We start from the raw sequence: 19,454 nt of genomic DNA, 5'->3' as shown, positions 1-19,454 counted from the left end.
TTTCTATCACGGACGTTAACAGCAAGGAAAAACAACAAAACATGAACAGTCCTTCCCGTCATGTACGGGAAGCAAGACCTATGGTTTGGATCTACGTATCCGAACCGAGGGTCCGCATCCAGACACTTGTCTGGATCTAAGCACCAGGTCTGGGTCTGGTTCAGGTCCGGACTTGGTAAGGGGAAAAGGGGATGGGCTAGATCCGGGTACTGGTCCGGATCCGGGTACTGGTCCAGATCCGGGAGCTGGTTCGAATCTGGGCATGTGTCTGGATCCGGGAGGTCTGGATTTGGCAGCTAGGCCGGATCCGGAAACCGCCTAAACTTTTTATTCCACTATCCAACCTACCCAGTAAAAAATCCGTAATTCTGGCTGGTTTCTGCCAATATTGGGGCAGATTCCAGCCTGAATTTGGTCAGAGATCCGCCAGGATTCCGGTTGGTTTGACTCGGTACTAATACTATCATAGCAATCGACTGAATTATCCTACATCCGAACAGAGCCGAGGTTGACACATACGGAAAAAGTGTTTGATTGTGTGATGCGCATACATGAACAGCAACCAAAATTCGTCATTCCACCGTTTACTACCTTTGCGGGAATATGAGTTTAATACCGCAATGCGCAATTGCGTGGTCTGTTACCGAAAACACAATAGAATCTTACCCAAAAGTAATAGAAACATACCCGTCGGATTTTGGGTGTATATGATTTGAAAAAACTCTTGTTTTTAAAAAAATGTCCAATATCTTCGAAAATACTCGAAATAAGAAAAGTTATCCGTTAATAAAAATTGTGTATTTTGACGCTAGCTTTATAGAATGTATAAAACCCGTAGGAATGATAATTGAAAAGATATTTAAAAAAAGGTTTTTGGGGGTCATCGAAATATAACGAGCCCTAACTTGTTAAGCATTAAAAGAAGAGATTTCATGTATTCAGCAAAAACATTTGCGGAAGGAATCTCTACAACTTTTCCAAAGACGTTAGCACATTTTTTTAGCTGAAAAAAAAATTAGTTGAAAAATCTCACTTATAGGAGAATGAATCACGAAAATTATAGCAGAAAGTGAAAAACCTTGCTATTTTTATGAGTAGTCCGAAAACGCTATTAACGTAAACTTAGCCGTTTCACGTTAACAACCAATCACCATTTGAAACACTTTATTTTTCAAAAATTGTCAAATTACTTTGAAAATAGACTCGATCAGCCATTGTTGTAATATAGAAAGTTGTCCATTTAGGTAATTCAAATCTTTTCACGCAACGTACCGAACTTATCAGAATGATATTCTAAAGTTATAGTCAGTCTTCCCATGAACATCGACAAGTTTGCACCCGTGCACAAAATTTCGTGCACGCGTTCAACCTTAAACATGCCTTGCCTTTGTGTGCAGGTTCGCATCGAACACCCAACCGATGCGAACGATGTGCAAACTTAGGTTTAAACACCGTGTACGTTCACCATGTGCGTACACAAGAAACGTAACCACAAAACAGAATGAGTCAATGCTAGTGATGATGAGTGAGAGAAAGAGAGAACTAGTATCAAAAACCTGTCTGTACGAACACTGCGTACGTACATGGGGTTTGGTTGTGCAGACGAACTTGTGCTCGTGTTTTTTGGTACGCATTAGCGCGTTCGAGTGTGCACACGGAATGTGGGCATAAGATGAGCACAGAACTTGAGCGAACATGGTGGTCGATGTTCATTTGGGAAGATTGTTTATAGTTATGAATTGGCTTTTAAGGGATCATCCACAAATAACCAGCAATAATGTTGAAGATATTAAAGATTAAAACCTTGTGTCTTCGGCAAAGTTTGCAACTTTGCTAAAGATATAATTTTTATATTTGCAATAAAACTGGTAAATATATCTCACTTTTAGGGGGATTAATCTTTAAAATTACAACACCATTTGAAACGGCTTTTTATGTCTACAAAGTCTCCGAAGACATCAATAACCAAAATTCAACGATTTAGACGTATTTAATAGATCACACTATTTTGGCAAAAAACACTGTGCGACGGCTTACGGCTTTAACACATCCGAAGACTTCATTTTGGATTTTCAAATGATGTCAAGCATCGCTTAGCTCATTTTGAAAACACCCACTTTGGGAAAGTTATAGAAAACTTTGTTAAACTAGAACTCGTCTTCTTTGATTTTCAAATAGTGTTGGACATTCGCTTCCGGCATCTACTTGTCAAGCTTGTTCCAGAAATAAAAACAAATGGCTAAAGAGCTCTTTATAGCGTATTTTGTTTTACCGACCATCTTGGAATTTGAAATGACATCAGACATCGATTTTCGTCCACTATTCCTGAACTCAATTTTGAAAATACCAACCGTCATTTATATTTCCTACAGAGAGTAACGAATCGCAAAGGATTGCTTCTGAAAAGTGTTTAAATTCAATACAGTAGTTATCGATTCTAAGCGTTGCGAGATTCGGTCATCTATTATCGAACTGTTTATTGAAAGACAAAATGTAACTTTATGCTAACTTGAATGTTGGCAGTGTTCGGACCACGTAATGGCAGAGTTTCGAATCAAACTTCCTTTTCGTATGACCACGTCGTAGAAGACACGAATTTTCTACGTAGACCGAAACACTGGATAATTCAAGTTGAAAAATTATACGATTCACTTATATACTAACGTAATGTGGTGTCAGAGTCAAAACACTTTCCATCCGCATGGCACCTTTGCTGATGACACGATTGCATACTTTTGATGGGGGTGATTTCTAATTTTTCGAAAAAAACCTGAATTTTTAAACTTAATACAATATATAGCATCTGAAGCAAATAAAGGGAACAGAATAAATAGTTTGAATAAAATTAAATAAATAACTAAAGGAAAATGAGTAAAGCGAAGGAACTGAAGAAAATGAATAAAATAAGAAAATCATTGAAATAAATTATAAGCAACTAATTAGATAAAAAGAAGAAAATGAAAGCAGTGAATGAAATTAGTAAATTGGATAAAACGAATGAACCGAACAAAACGATATAGAATGATTCACGGAGACGAATAAATTAGAATACATTAGAGAACTTGATAAAAGGGGGGTGGGCGTAGCGTAGTTGGTAAATCGATTGCCTTGTACGCAGCGCACCTGGGTTCGAGTGCCGACCCCGCACATAGCGTTAGAAATTTTTCATAAGACATTTTTCTAGCCCGAAGACTGACCTTAAGGTTAAAACCTCTAAAATCGAAATAATAAAAACTTGATAAAATCAACAAAATGAAAACTGCATGAATTAAATAAATCATATATTAAAAATAATAAATAAAATAAGCAAAATGAATAAAATGCGTAGAGCAATTAAACTAAAAAAGTGAATTTTTCAATATAAGTAAGGAGTAACTTAAAATAAATGAATAAATCGAACAAAATAATTGAGAGCTATCGCATCAGAATGAATTTTTAAAATGTTTGTGAAATCTATTTTATTTTATGGTTGGTTCACCAGCATCTGAAGAAGTGGCTTAATTTGATGATCAGAAAACTGGAACGTGCAATTTGTTAAAAAAATTGTTTGTAGGTGACGGATTTGTGTAATAGTTTAAGTCAAAAAATTTATTTTGTCTTCCCAAATTTAAACACGCCACGGCTGGTAGTCATCTATCTTCGTTGGCGTCTCTTATTACCTATTTGTTTAAGGTGTGTCATCTTTGAAAATGAATCACTTGTTCGTTGATTTGATGGCCTTGTAAGGGAAACCATGTCCGCCGGGTGTTGCCAGTCGTGCTGAAATTTCTTTGGACGCAAACTAATATCTTTGTTTGTTTAGTGTTTATTTGACCCACTAGGAAAGTAAACCATAGGGCATTTCGTGTGCGTGGGGAATACGCATGGTCTTGTCTGAGTGGAGCGATGGCTGTTGAATCATGTATGAGGGTTGAGAATTAGAATTGCCGAGAATAATCCAAATCCAGTTACCAATTTGCGGTAGTCATTTATCAGCAAATGGTTTATTGTTATTTTCGTTGGTTTGCTTTAGCCCATTAAATGTTCATTACATTAATTGTTCTCATTGTATTGAATAGGTACTTTCATGTACTTTTGAATAGTACATGCATGGGTGCTATAGGATAATTGATGATAAAAAAGGTCAGCTTTACGCTCATAGACAACGTCAGTTACTTACAAATATCAGATTGCAATATATTTGACCGCTTTCCATTTACTTCACATCATTAAAATATGTCGTCATTGGTAGGAAACAAAAAAACAAGTTATTGTATGCTCAACGCCTACATTGTTATTTCTTCAGCTAAAAAGTAGCACCATCTCAAACAAAAATTCAAACGATGGCGACATCATGTAAATTTTCCATCCCATCAGCAAACACGTCGTTATGATATAATAATGTTTGCCGTGGGACTTGACTTTGTTCTTCACTTTCCTATCATCGGGAAAAGAAAACGCTTCACTCCGCTGGGCATCATCCGAAGCTGTCGAATATTGAAAGCTCCCGCCATAGATCGACGCTGACGCTGACGTCAGCGTTGAAGTGGAACCCGTTAAATAAGCCAATTGGCCATCACTTGAAGAGAACAGTTCCGCTTCAAAAAGGCTTCAACAGCCGACGAATTGTGGATAGAAATTGTAGATAGAAAAATTAATCAGAAAAGTTGGAAAAACTGAACCTACATTTCTAGTTAGATTGGGGGTAGTTGCGGGTGTGCGTCACGGGTGGGAAGCTTTCGTGGATCAGGGATGGATTGGTGCGGTTTGGGATTTTTGTGGTAGCAGCTTCGTTAAATGAATCCCTTCGGCGTTGGCGAAACTGGCGCGATAATAGAGGGAAGTTTTAATTTTCACGTTGTTCTGGGAATTACGCGCGTAGAAGTTTGGTGGAATATTTGCGCTTTTGTTTGAGCGGGACCAGACAGTACTGTTACTGATGAAGTGGAAGCCGGATGGTTTTGGGATGGAATTTGTATTGTCGAGATAAAGAACTGAAGCTTGTGGAGTTGATGAAATCCATTGATGAGGCCCGAGAGTGTAGAGACCTCAATTTCTTTTTGGAACTTCATTTCAACTCTTACTTCGCCTGGAAGTAGTGATTTCTTACTTGAACAACATTTGTTGTTTTTAACTATCTCGGAATCTCGTACTTTAAGTGTTAGGAATACGGAATCGAAGAATATGGAATTCGTTGCTGAATCTATATAAACATTCAATTGAATGGCTGGCATCCAAAATGGACTACACACATTTTTCATTTTTTTACGGGAAACGGGAAAAACAGAACGCCAGTACTAACTCTGGTTATCTCCATGCTTAATTGTGATTATTTAATATTAGGATTCTAGAAAAAAAAAATAATGATACAACCAGAACTTTTGGAAACGTGCTGAATAAGGTTTGATATTTTATGCGTGTTGGTGTTAGTATAGTTGCAAAAGGTTTAGATGAACATTTGAATATTTCTTTTCCGTTGCAGAGTAACCTGTAATGTAATGGTGATTACTAGCATCAATATCAATATAGGGAGTAATATCATGCATCAAACCTAAACCCTTTTGTGTGAGCAACCGAATGCCAACCGTAAAGTATTCAACTTGTCTACGACAATCTGTATCGCTCAAAGTCTAAATTAAATTTCACTTCGTCCCTTCCGCAGTCGGATACTGGAAAAGGCAAATACCCGACTGGTTTTCAATAAAATTCAACCACGAATCCCATTTTACCCCCCTCTTTGCTAGCTATATATCGGTAGAATTATCCTGCTCAAAATTGGATCCAACATTTGATCTCGACTCGAAATGGCATCTTCATAAATCCGAGTGGACCTTTTTGCGGTCTAGAACTGAGTAGCTCCTCCACCGCGGCTCGGTGTATCTGTATACAAAGGTATGTACTCTTCTTCTTCTTATTTCTCTTCTTCGAGCTAACGGTTTTTGCATGCGGTAAACTTGAGAGACGAACGAGAAAAGTGCATCATCCTCGAACGAAAGATTTTCCCCTGACAAAGTCTTATCCCGCCCACCAATGTCGGTTATCCCTTTCGTTTGCTGTTGTCTACTTCCTTCTTTTCACTTTTCAAAATGGTTCACAATAGACCGGCGAAGGGTATACTACAGGGTTAGCTTTGACACGGACGAAGATAAAGTGAGTTTTGCGTTTGCGGTGAAAAGTTTAAGATTACTGGTCGATAACGAAGAAGAGTTTGTGCCTGGATAGGCAGAATGATATTTCATTTTTTTGAAATTGTTGGAATTCACTTCCTCAAAATGATCCAAATCGGGCGGTGGCTAATATGATTTGTCGTCTGTCAATATCGATTTAACAACTTGCTATATTGAAATGTGCCACTTATTTACCTTTTTTTAGTTCTATGAGATCAATATCTAGCCTTTCTAGGCTCGAAAACATTTACAACGATCTTGTGTAACATTTTGAAACTGGTATAAAACATGCATAAAAATCGAAAATTAACATAGATTTTTTTTGTTAACTTCTAAAATCGTCACTCTCATTGGTTTTCATTATACGCTGTGTGCCGACATAATTAGTTTGTGGCGGAGAACATGTCTTTACTCGGTTTTTTTTTACCAATCTTTATCTATAAAAGAATGAACACCGATTTAGTAGTTTTTAATTTTGGCAGGTGTATGATCGTCCGTGAATGACGGGATATGACACATGGTGATGCGTAAGGCCACTGTGGCGTGAGTTCTGCTGAAATCAACTAAATACATGAAGCGTGGGATGGATTAAAAAGTAGAAAAACATGATTATGTGCACACTGACATATAATATATAATTAGTATGACCATGATGATTGTACATTTTGTTGTAGGTGATCGTGATTGACCAGAATTTGTGAAATTGCACAGAGAATCAACCAGCTGTACATCCTCAATGTGCACGTTTCGAGAGTTCTCTACTTTGAAATTAATTTCCGACGTCAACTACGATCGAACGATTAGCGGAAAATGTATATTGGACCTTTCCACATTTTGAAAAACTTTTCAAATATACATGGGTCAGCTCAGATTTTTGTTCTAGGTGTGAATTTAAAAGCTTTCTCCAAAAATAACTTTATTTGGACATGATTTAGAGGTGTCTCCAATCAATAATGTTTTTGCTATGTTTCCGTAGGAAGATCACTTATACTCTTATTTAATAGGCCCTACATGCCCACATATCATCAAAGGTTGTTCCTTAGACATATCTTAACATGTTTTAACAGGTGAACATAGCTCTAATCGCAATAGAAAATTTGTCAACTGGATTTTTATATAGAAAAGAATATCAATATCAAGAAAAAATAATGCTAATTTTCCTTACTTTTGATATTCTATATATAAAAATCCAATTAATAAATTTCGCCTGTTAAAACATGTTAAGATATGTCTAAGGAACAACCTTTGATGATATGTGGGCATGTAGGGCCTATTAAATAAGAGTATAAGTGATCTTCCTACGGAAACATAGCAAAAACACGATTTTTGATTGGAGACACCTCTAAATCATATCAAAATGAAGTCATTTTTGGCGAAAGTTTTTAAATTCACACTTGGAACAAAAATTTGAGCTGACCCATGTATATTTGAAAAGTTTTTCAAAATGTGCAGAGGTCTAATGAATTATTGGCACTAAAGATCTTAAAAAACTTTTTGAGTAATGTAAATACGTTTGCGAAAACGTTTCGAGACTATGACGTGAAAATCCGACGTATAATTAGAACATTAGAGAATCTCAAAATTCCGACGATGGAACTCGATATAACAATTCTGATATCGTAAACCCGAAATGTGAAAAGTTTATAAGTTTGTGAAATTTGTAAAAAATCTTAAAAATGTTATAATTTGTAAATTTTGTAAAATGGTGATTAATATGTATAATTTGCAGAATTTGCGAAATTTATAAAAAATTTAGAAATTTTCAAAATTCGACGCGATTTGAAAAGTGTGTGAAAATTCGTAAAAATTTACAAGGTTTTGCAGTTCTTTCACAAATTTTGCATATTTTTACGAACTTTGTCAATTTTCACGAGTTTTGTGTTTGTTTTCATGAATTATGCAAATTTTGCTATTTTTCACAAATTTCGCATATTTTTTTACGAATTTGGCAAATTATCAAAATTTTTGCAAATATTCACGAATTTCTGTTTTTTTTACGAGTTTATACGAATCTAGCATTTATTACAAATTTTGCAAACTTTTCCAAATTTCACAATTTTTCACAAATTTCGCAATTTTTTTACAAATTTTGCCAATTTACTCAGATTTTTTTCTCCAATTATCACGAATTTTGCAGCTTTATTTCCAATATTATGATCTTTGCGGATTTTTTACGAACTTTCACAAAATTTGCTTACCATCTTTACCAATTTTTGCAAATTTTCATGAATTTTGTAAATTTTACAAATTTGGCCAATTTTCTACGAAAAAAGCAAAATATCAAAAATTCAAAATCAAATATTCACGAATTTTGCAATTGTTTGAGTTTTTGTGAATATAGCAATCATCACAATTTTCTACAAATTTCCACGAGTTTTGCGACTTTTCGCGCATTTTGGTATATTTTCACGAATGTCTTGAATTTTTACTAATTTACAAATTTTCACTAATTTAGCAAATTTGTACGAGCTTTACATTTTTTTATAAATTTTGCAAATATTGACGAATTTTGCCAATTTTTACAAATTGGACATATTTTCGCAGATTTTTGTAAATTTTCACAGATTGTAGAAAATTTCACAAATTTTCATAACTTTTGCAATTTTTTTTTCAAATTTCGTGAAAATTTGCAAAATCCCTTAAAGTTTCAGAGATTTGTGAAAAGGTGCAAAATTCCTCGTGAAAATTCGCAAAATTTCGTAAATTCGTAAAATTTTCAAAATTTGTAAAATTTATTCCTGAAGATTTGTAAAAATTTGCAAAGCTGGTAAAAAATTGTAAAACTTAGAAATTTGCAAAGTTTGTGAAAAGTTGCAAAATTTTTGGAACATTCATTTTACAATTTGCAAAAATTGTAAAAATTAGCAAAATTTATGAAAACTAGCAGTTAGTTAAAATTTGCAAAACTCAAAACAATTTGCGTAATTTGGAAAATTCACGAAAATATGCAAACTTTGCAAAAATTTGCGAAATTCGTGAAAATTTGCAAAATTTGTTAAAAAGTTTCAAATGTCGCAAAAATTTGGAACCACAAATTTTACAAATACACAATTTCAAAACAAATTGCGAAAATTGTGAAAATTTCCCAAACTTGTGCGAATTTTCGAAATTTGTAAAAATGTTCACAATTTACAAAATTCGCCAAAATTTGAAGAATTTGTGAAAATTTGCCAATTTTTACAAATTTCGCGAATTTTCATGAATTTTGCAAATTTTTACGAATTTGGAAAATTGTTTACAAAATAAGAAAATTATCAAAAAATTCGCCAATTTTCACGAATTTTGCAATTGTCTCGAGCTTTTGTGAGTTTTTAGAATTCTAGCAATCTTTACGAATTTTGCAAATTTTTACGAGTTTTGCAAATTTTCACGAATTTGGTAAATTTTTGTGAATGTTGAAATTTTTAGGTACTAATTTGCAAGTTTTCACGAAATTGGTAAATCTGTACGAACTTTGCAATTTTTTACAAATTTTGCTAATTTTCACAAATTTTGCATATTTTTTCAAATTTTTGTAAATTTTCAAAAATGTGGAAATTTTCACAAATTTTGCGATTTTTTTGAATTTTGTCAAAATTTGCAAAATTTCTTAAAATTTCAGAAATTTGAAAAGAGGTGCAAAATTTGTAAAATTTCCAAAATTTCTGTAAATTCGTAAAATTTTCTAAATTTGCGAAAATTTTTAAAATTCCTGAAAATTGTGTGAAGATTTGTAAAAATTTGCAAAATTTGCAAAAAATTGTGAAACTTGTAAAAAATTGTGAAATTCTTGAAACATGCCACAATTTGTAGGAAATTTGAAAAATTTTTAAATTTAGTTTGTGAAAATTAGCAAAATTCGAAAAAAATCAAAATTTGCAAATATTGTGAAAATTAGCAAAATTTATGTAAATTAGCAAAGTTTGTTAAAATTTGCAAAACTCAAAACAATTTGCATAATTTGGAAATGCATGCAAACTTTGCGAAAATTTTCGAAATTCGTGAAAATTTTGCAAAATTGGTAAAAAATTACAAAAGTCACAAAAAATGGCAAAATTCGGAAAAAAAAAAATTCAAAATTTAAAATTATTTAAAAAAAATTTGCAAAAATTTCAAAAATTTCCCAATTGTGCAAATTTTTGAAATTTGTAAAAATGTAAAATTTGTAAAAATGTAAAAATTTACAAAAGTCGTCAAATTTTGCAAAGTTCGTAAAAATTTGTAAAAGCGCAAAATTTGTGAAAATTTGTTACAATTTTCAAAATTAGTTATAAAATTGACATATTTGTCAAATTTAAAAAAAAATCAAAAGTTAGTCAAAATCCCGAAACTTTCCAAAATTCTGCAAAATTTGCGAAAATTGGCAGTTTTGTTAAATTATACAAGTTTCGTAAAAATTTGCACAATTTGTGCAAAATTTGTAAAAGTTTGCAAAATTCGTGAAAATTTTCCAAAATATTCAAATATTCTTTAAAATTTGTGAGTTTCCAAAATTTACAAAAATTGCAAAAATTTTCAAAATTCGTAAAAATTGCGATAGTTTGTGAACATTTGCAAAATTCTTTAAAATTTGCCAAAATTGCGCAAATTTTCAAAATTCTTAAAACGTTTTAAATTTGTTTCAAAAATTTGCCAAATTTGTAAAAGTTTACATGATTCGTAGAAATTTTCGTTTCGTAAAAATTTGCAAGTTTCTTTAAAAACTGCAAAATTCATCAAAATTTGCAAAACTAGATTTGTGAAAGTTTCCAAAATTCGTGAAATGAAAATTCACAAAAATTGTGAAAATTTCCAAAATTTGTAAAAGTTTCAACAGTTTTAAAATTTTTTGCAAATGTTCATAACATTTGCAAAAATTTTTAAATTTTGCAGATTTCATTAAAATTTACCAAAATTGCGCAAATTTTCAAAATTCGTAAAGAACTTTTAAGTTTGAAAAAACAAAATTCGGGAAAAACATTTGAAAAAATTCTCAAAATTTCCAATTGTTGTGAGACTTTTAAAATTCGTGACAGTTTAAAATTTTTTTTGCAAAATTCAAAAGCTTCAAAAATTGCTAAATTTGTTAATATGTATTTTGCAAAATTCGTAAAAATTGCAAAATTTCTAAAGATCAGCAAATTTGTGAAATCCCCAAAAACTTGCAATTAGTCCGATTCGTAAAAAATGCCAAATTCGTGAAAAAAAATCAAAATTTGTTAGTCTGCAAAGTTTGGAAAAAATAGCATAGTTCTTAAAAAAATGTAAAATTTTGTAAACTTAATAAATTCGTCAAAATTTTAACGATTTTGTGATGATTTGCAATTTTTTTTAAATTGTTCAAAATTGGTGAGCATTTTGAAAAATTTGCGAAAGTTTTCAAAATTTGTGAGTATTTGCAAATTGCGTGAAAATTGGCAAATTTCGTAATATTCTAAATATTTGCGAAAATTTAAAATATTTCTGAAATTTTACAAAATTTCTGAAATTTTTTAAAAAATTGCAAATTTTGAGAAAATTTGTAAAAGTTTGTGAAAATTTGTTAAATTGGTATAAAAATTGACAAAAATTCGTAAAAATTTGTAAACTTGGTGAAAATTTGCAGAATTTGTGAAATTTAGTTAAAAATGTTTCGAATATATTTGCTAAATTCAAATTCGTAAAAATTTGCAAAATTCACTAAACACTTCAAAGCACATGAAAATTTGCAAAATTAGTAACCATTGGCATAATTTTTAAAAATCTGCTTAACTCGCAAAAATTTGAAAAATTCCAAAATTTCTGAAATTTCACCAAATTTGTGAAAAATTTTCTAAATTAATCCGCATTATCTGAGAAATTTGAAAATTGCTCAAATTTTTCAACACTGTTCAAACTTATTTTGAAGAGCCTCAAAAGTTTCACGAACTCTAAAAACTAGTAATGTCAAATGTCTTAATTGTCATTTTCAAACTTGAACGCTGGTACTCTGATTTTGTGGTTATGTAAATGGGCAAACTATATTTATTTTTGATGTTCAGTTGACAGTTAGTCATGTGATTATACTTGCGAATTCCCCATTGAGAATTGTCGGGTTTTACGTTTTACACTTTCCATTAGATTTTGTACCGCCGTGGCGTTATTTGATGCCGCACGCCATTGTGTTTTGAATTGTATCATATTTCCGATTATTTTCTGAGTTTTGTTGAGGCTCGCTTGAGAGTTTTGAATTGGGCACAACTCTGGCGTGTTTGGAGGGTTTTTATCCTTGGGTACGATTTGTACGATGCTGGAGGCATAAATTTCCTGAGCCATTTACACGTAGTAAGAAAAAGTAAGGTTTGGTTAAATCAGCACGGAACAACTGTTTTTCTCCAAAAAAGGCAACCAGCGTTTTTACAAACATTCCTGAGTGACAGTTTCAGTTGCCACGAAAATTTTGCATATAATCCCACATGTGCAGATCGCCTGTCAAATCAAGTATTTTTTTGAAACTACTTTTTTTGTTTACACTTATCTTAACCCTTTCTTTTTCCGTTAATCAAGTAAAACTCTTGACTTGGGAGTTGCTTGAAATCCGCCTTGACGTATCGTTAATTACGACGGAAACAAATTTGGTCAACAATGCTGCGTACTATTTACGCACTTTTGTTTTAGTCGTGGCGTTTTGCTTGTCATTTCATTTGTTTGTGTTTCTGTAACTTTATACGCTGGCAGCCTGGGTCGTTTCTTGACTCTTTTCACTTTGTCACTCCCGCTTATCGTTCTTCTTGTAGAACTAAATGTTGATTTTGTCGTATTGTAATCCACGTCTCTGAATTATCCAACTGCGAATACGCGTTAATGCAAACCACTTATTTCCTTACATAGCACACCCAACCAAATTTAAATTACAAAGGTAATACAAATTGCGAAGGACCGGACAAAACGGTTTTTATCCATAATCACAAACCAGTTAAACCAAACAAGTTTCGCGTTGATTTGTACGACCTGAGGTAAGCAAACGAGAAGTATATCCGATCCACTCTTTACGTGCCGCGTATATGTACCTTCACGAGACGTGGGGATTGATGGTGTGGTCATCGAGTGCAGTCTGGCCGTTGAAGACTTGCTGAAGCACGAAGTGGGCCGTTTCACGGACTGTTCGCTTCAGACAATTAAGACGCTTTGATGCGAGTGATTGCATTCGGTATCTTGCGTACATGAGATGTAGATTTATTGCCTATCGGATTTCTTTCGAGCGACTCTGCCTAGCCACGCCTATATTGAGACAGTTCGTCTGCCTGATTGCTTTTTTCTATCACACTCAGTTCAAAGGAGGTTAACATTAAACTTCTTCCATTTGTTGCCCGATATCCTGATCGATGTACTCATCATTAAAAGTTTTGCTTAAACATGCCGGTGCCTTATTTATATTCAGTTACGGTATTTGGGTATAATTAATGGGTCGGTAGTTCCGGGATTTTCAATACTAGTGCTACCAGTACCACAACTCTACTCTTTTCCCCTTTCTGATGTTTTTTTTTCTATAGTGAGCAATTAGATGTAATCTACTTCAAAATAAATCTGTTTAGCCAGAGACTATTGGAAGCGCTAGATGGTGTATTTTATTTTACTTCGAGACGATGAATTTGGTTGTACTTCAAACCGTTGCCTAGCGATAGCTTTGCACTATCCTGATCGGATAAAAAGCAATTAAATATTGTTCTGAAGCTGCGTTTCGTGGCAGAAAAGGGCAAAACGGTTCCCGATATATAAATCACGTTATCTGGTCCCTCTTCCAGCACTTGCACTACATGTCCAGCCTACTATAGTTTTCCGATGCTATCATGTACTTGGGGATTTTCATCTATGTCCGACTTTCCTACATGAATTGTATTTTACCCCACTCCCCCAAGCAATAGTGAGGAAGACAACGGTGCAGCTCAGTCTCTTCAATATTTAAAGCATATTTTATCGAACAGCACCGGGAACCGTTCCGGTCCGATCCGGTAGTAGATTTACACTTTTACCGTTTCCCTCCAGCTCGGGTGACTCTCGATTGGATGGCTAATTCTTCGCAATTACTTCCGTCCTTCCGTCTCCGGCCATCACAGACTTGTGGGACTTCTACCGTGTCCGAAGCTGACAGAAAGATGCTATCATGGAAATTGTACAGAATGGTGCTGTTTCCAGTTAGTCTGTGCTACCGGACAGCTGTCGAGTCTTGGCAAGATTGCGCCCCCTGGTGTTTGCCCTTGGAGGGTTTGGTTTGGTTTGCCTTCACTGTCTGCCGGCTTAGGGAAGGAGCAAGCAGTTCACAAGTCAGGTCAGGTGTTGCAAAATGTGTACCGTCCTACGACCGGGGTTCGGGTGAAGAAGGGTTTGCTTTTTAATTATCTTGGAGAGGAGAGGGATTGGATAGTGTTGGAGCTGATAGTTGGCAGTATCTGGCGTCTAAATGAACAAATATATGCTTTGAGATGCTGAAATTGGAATCTGGTTAAAAGAGCACACAATTGTGAAAAGATGGTAAAGGAGGTTCGGGTGTTAGTGTAATATTTATTGAATAACTGTTACGCACTGAATTATTGTTTTCTGTCGTCTGTCGTTTGTTTTGTGACTTCCTTGATCTAATTTAAATGATGTAATCATTCCTAAGATGAATCAAAAATCCATCTCATTCATACAAAACCAAACGACTCCTTCATCGGTAATCACCATTAGTTTCAAAAAGTTTAAATCACTCGTCAAGAAATTGGCTTTAAGAAGTCATGGATTTGTGTTTCGATTCCATCTCATCAGTATCTGGCCGACTTGGTCACACAGATAGAGGCTGAACACTACTTGTGTTCACAAACAAGCAACTGGTCACGGGTGATGTCCCGCAAGCACAGCTTGATTGCTATTGAGATTATAGCGGTATTGCCACATGGTTGTAGTTTTCTGTATTACTCTTTGATGAGAAAATGGAACTACATATTTTGTACATGAAGAGCCATTGTGCCCTTTCGTAAATTACAGATTTGCGTTTCGACTCCGTTTCATTAGTATTTGGCAGGTTGATTTGGCCAAAGAGATAATCACTAAATTCTGTGGGACATCATCCGTGACCGCGAATTGTGTTCCGTTCTCGATCTAACGTCTATTTGTGTGGCCAAGTCGGTCTGTTAAATACTGATGAGCTAAAGTCGAAACACAAATTCTAGACATACGAAAGTCATAGGTATTGTGCCGTTCATGTACAAAATGGTTTCAATCCTATTTTCTCCTAAGAGAACAATGAAGCAAAGTAGTGGACTCGTAAAGGAAAACTACCTTTAAATACATTTCTTTGTACATTAACCAACGAACTGGTTTGAGTCAGTTCAAATATTTCGCTCGTTGCGGAGGCGTTGGATGATTTCACTTCGAAATTGTGTGCTTTCATCAGCAACCTGTCGAATCTGCACTGGAAGTAACAGAATAAATTTTTAATGAGTCTTTCCTGTCTGTCGCTCACCTGAATTGAGCTCCTGAATAAATAATTTGGGGAAGCATAAATTAGGTTCATTTGTCAGCGCACACAGATTCAAGTCTTGTGAAAAGTTTTAAATCGCTGATTCAGAGGTATGTTATCAGAATCTTCATCTTCGTTTAAATTTATTATTTCAAATCGGTATCCTGATTAAAAATATTTGGAAAATTTTGCCGAAATAGAAATCTGTTTACTCGGTTCGGATCCTTAATTTTCACCTAAAACCCTTTAATTTCATATTGTAACGACATTTAATTAGCAAGGGCTTGGAGAGTGTATTTTCAATATAAAGATCCATAGTACTCAAGGAAGAGCAAGGAATTGAAGGAAGAAAGTTTAGAAAAGCGTGGAATATAAGCAAGCTTAAAGTTTCCCGGCGACTTAACCTTTTGTCTTCTACACGCAGGAGTCAGGATATTTTGGCATTAAATGCAAATCACCTGCATCTGCGGCATGTCCGAACAAGCGTAAAGCCACTTAATGACTTATGCTGTTGGTTCCGAAAAAAAATAAAGAGAACTAAAACCCATATTAGATGAGCATCTCTTAAACATCACTAACAGTGAGATCAGTTTGACTTTAGAGCATCAATGAGCTCCGATCCTTTTCACTGAATTGATTGAAATGTTTCGCTCCGTTTCATCCATGGCTGGCCTGAGATACAGAGGTCCTTCACACTTCATTAGTTTAGCGTAAAATTTACCAACTGAACCGATCCCATCTTTGGCTAATTGGCTTAGGAGACCGAATTCGGTGCTGTTTCCAACCGGAAATGATAAACTAATTGGATGGCTATCCGGATTAAAGCTTGGGTGGTGGTCTGGAAAGTTTTTTGTTGGTTGTATCCCTGGAAGCGAAAATTTGCAACGGGAAAAGTCTTCGGATCAAATAAGTGCACATTTCGAATTTCGTTGAAATTGCGTGGCGTTTGTCGTTTGGCAAACAATCGAGAGTAATTTAATTTTTAACGAAAATAAAATTGTTTTATTGAAGAATATATTACTCAGAAAAATTTACTGTACATGTATATGAATATGATTCTTTTTTGATAACGCTTGATAGAACTCTCAAAAAGCAAACTCATCACAACCTCTGATAAATAAAACACGAAACACAATAAAACGAACCGCCTGTTATTCATCTGACCGTTCGAGTGTAAAATTTAATTTGCTTTTGTTTGTGTGTATGTAACACCTCCCCCCTTTGCTTCGTCTGTCGTTTATGTAATTCTCCGGATCGGTTTATGCAAATGAATAATATCAATCAGAAGGTAACCGATGGTGGAGCAACGAGCTGGCATCGGAATGGTTCGGTTGCTCGTCTTCTGGAACTGGAGGCACTCCAAACGAAACTGTATTTCACCCCACCTCGAAAGCGGGCAATTATGATAATAGGAAAATCGGCTTTGATTGCATACTAATTAAGGTACGGGCGGACAATAGTAAAGTAGGCAAGTTATGAAACAAAGGTTGCTTCCTGTTTGGCGTTGTATGTTGACGATGTCGGTCAGTTGGTTGAACATGTTGTTGTTGTCAAGTTGGGAGTATAAAAAAATTTACATATCTAAGCTATTACTGGAGTCGTAGATAATTGTCTTGGCTTTTAAATCCGGGTGTTCCTTACTTGGTATAAATATTGTAGGCGTGTGGTTCTTTGACACACTAGCGTTAGGCATGACGAACATTAGGCATAAGGGACAGTCTACCTTCTCATCTCGCACAGACTAGAAGCAAAAAAGATCGCTGGGCTATAGATACCAGTGAAGTCAGCAGTCAATTTCACCTATCGATTTGTTCTTTATCCAGTGCACAAACAGTATTGTATCCTGGAGATTTGTATTTTTAGCAAAGTATCTTAGATGGAAATGCTCATTATTTTGATAAATTTGGTTTTGATTTAGATAAGTAGAAACTGATCTCGATCAGTTTAATCTTTTGGCAGGAGTTTACTATAAAAAAAAACTTTCTACGGTAAAGTTATTTGTTTTGAAATTTGTAATACATGCACCAAAGACATTTATACCTTATAACCTATGTAAATGGTGCTACATGAGTGAAAAAAATATACGAGAAAATGGATTTTGACATTTTTTATTAAAAAATTTTTGGAAAAGTTTATTTTATTGTCGAATCATCGAAAATGTACAATAATATATAAGTTGCTAACATTGATAAATTTTATTACGACAATTCACAGGCCTTTTCATTATAAATATTGGAAAAAAATTGCCTCCAAAATTTTCATTACTCACTAAGCGGCAGATGGAATTTTACCTCACTTTTTTCTCTTCGTGGTTATAGCGTTCAAGGTCTCGACTAGCCACAAACAAAAATCCACTGTTTGCCGCTTCGTAAGTTAAAAAAATTAAAAAAACCCGTGGACTGTCATGATAACATTTAGTACCTATTTTATTATTGTATATTTTCGATAATTCAGCAAACAAACTCAGACAAACTTTTCCAAAGATTTTTGCATAAGAAATGTCAAAATCCATTTTCTTGTAATTTACTTAATTAATCTACATAGGTTTTGCATTGCATGTGTTAAAAATATCAAATCAAACAACTTGTCCAAAGAATTTTTTTTGATAGGACACCCCTGTCAAAAGATCGAACTGAGGTTGTCAAAATAGTGCTGATTTCCATCCAAGATAATTTGCTGAGGACACTACTAATCCATGATGTTAGGGGTTTTGATTGTCGAAAGTAGCATTTGAGCAATTTAAACTACAAAAATATTTACAATCAAATTTGCTTTTTGTATCGGTGGCCTATACTTGGGCAAAATGTTCAGAAGGGGGCTTACCTCCAACATTCAGGTAGCAGCAATCGTATCAGGGATTGCGGATAGGAGGCAGACAATGACGACATAAAAAGAAGAGCACAAATTTACCTGCTTTAAGGCAAACGGAAGATCAGTGGCATCAAGCGCGGACTCGGGTTGTAAAAACGTCATGAATCGGGTCGTCGGCTGGTATTCTTTGGACCCGCAGGGAATCTTCCAAAAGTGGCCATGAAAATTTGCGTTAAAACTACAGGGCAGGAGATGGAACAGCTAGTAAAACTGAAAATAGAGCTCAATCTCGAATAAGTGACTTGCATTCAAATGCACCATGCGAGTAACTGTATTTTGATAACGTTTAGAAGTTTAGCGCCGGCAGAACACTTCATTGTGACGACGTTGAATAAAATACATCGGAAAAATGATTCCTGTGTATATAAGTTGGATGTTCGTATACACGATCTTACACCGCGCACTACATCAAAATTCATTAAACGATTTTGGTTGAAATATGGAGTGGAAGTTTAATCTGTTACAAACGACACTTGGAAAATTATTTTGAGGGGTTCATGTAGTATGAATGCAGTCGACTAAACCTATTCCGTCTTATTTGACTATTGGAAGCATAGCGATTAGAGAAGACTTAACCTTTGGCAAAAAACGCTGGCAACAGACTCCGGAAAAACATCTACATTTCAGTTCTGTACCCAAACGGTCAACTACGGAAAACGCACTCCGAAGCAGCAAATGAAAGCTTATCTACTACAATCAACACTAACAAGTAGCCACCGACACCTGCTGCAAAAACGCAATTAAATGATCAACTAACGTTTTGTACCCCATAACAATGCGCCAGTATCAATAACAAAATAATGATTGCATCTAGTATCTCCAAACCAACATCCAGAATTACCAGTAAAGATGCAAAATCCGAAAAAGACGAATTTATAGCAGCGACTCGTAAGAACAAGAAACAAATAAGATGAACCGAAAGCAGCACCGTTGACGATATGAACGTGAACGATGGGTGTAGCCCATTAAGCATAAATACTTTAGGCATATGGACGGAAGGCATATGTACGTTAGACATAATG

The sequence above is a fragment of the Topomyia yanbarensis genome, chromosome 3 (assembly GCF_030247195.1).
Source record: "Topomyia yanbarensis strain Yona2022 chromosome 3, ASM3024719v1, whole genome shotgun sequence".
In the NCBI taxonomy this organism is placed as follows: Eukaryota; Metazoa; Arthropoda; class Insecta; order Diptera; family Culicidae; genus Topomyia; species Topomyia yanbarensis.
Note: the sequence above shows the minus strand (reverse complement) of the source record.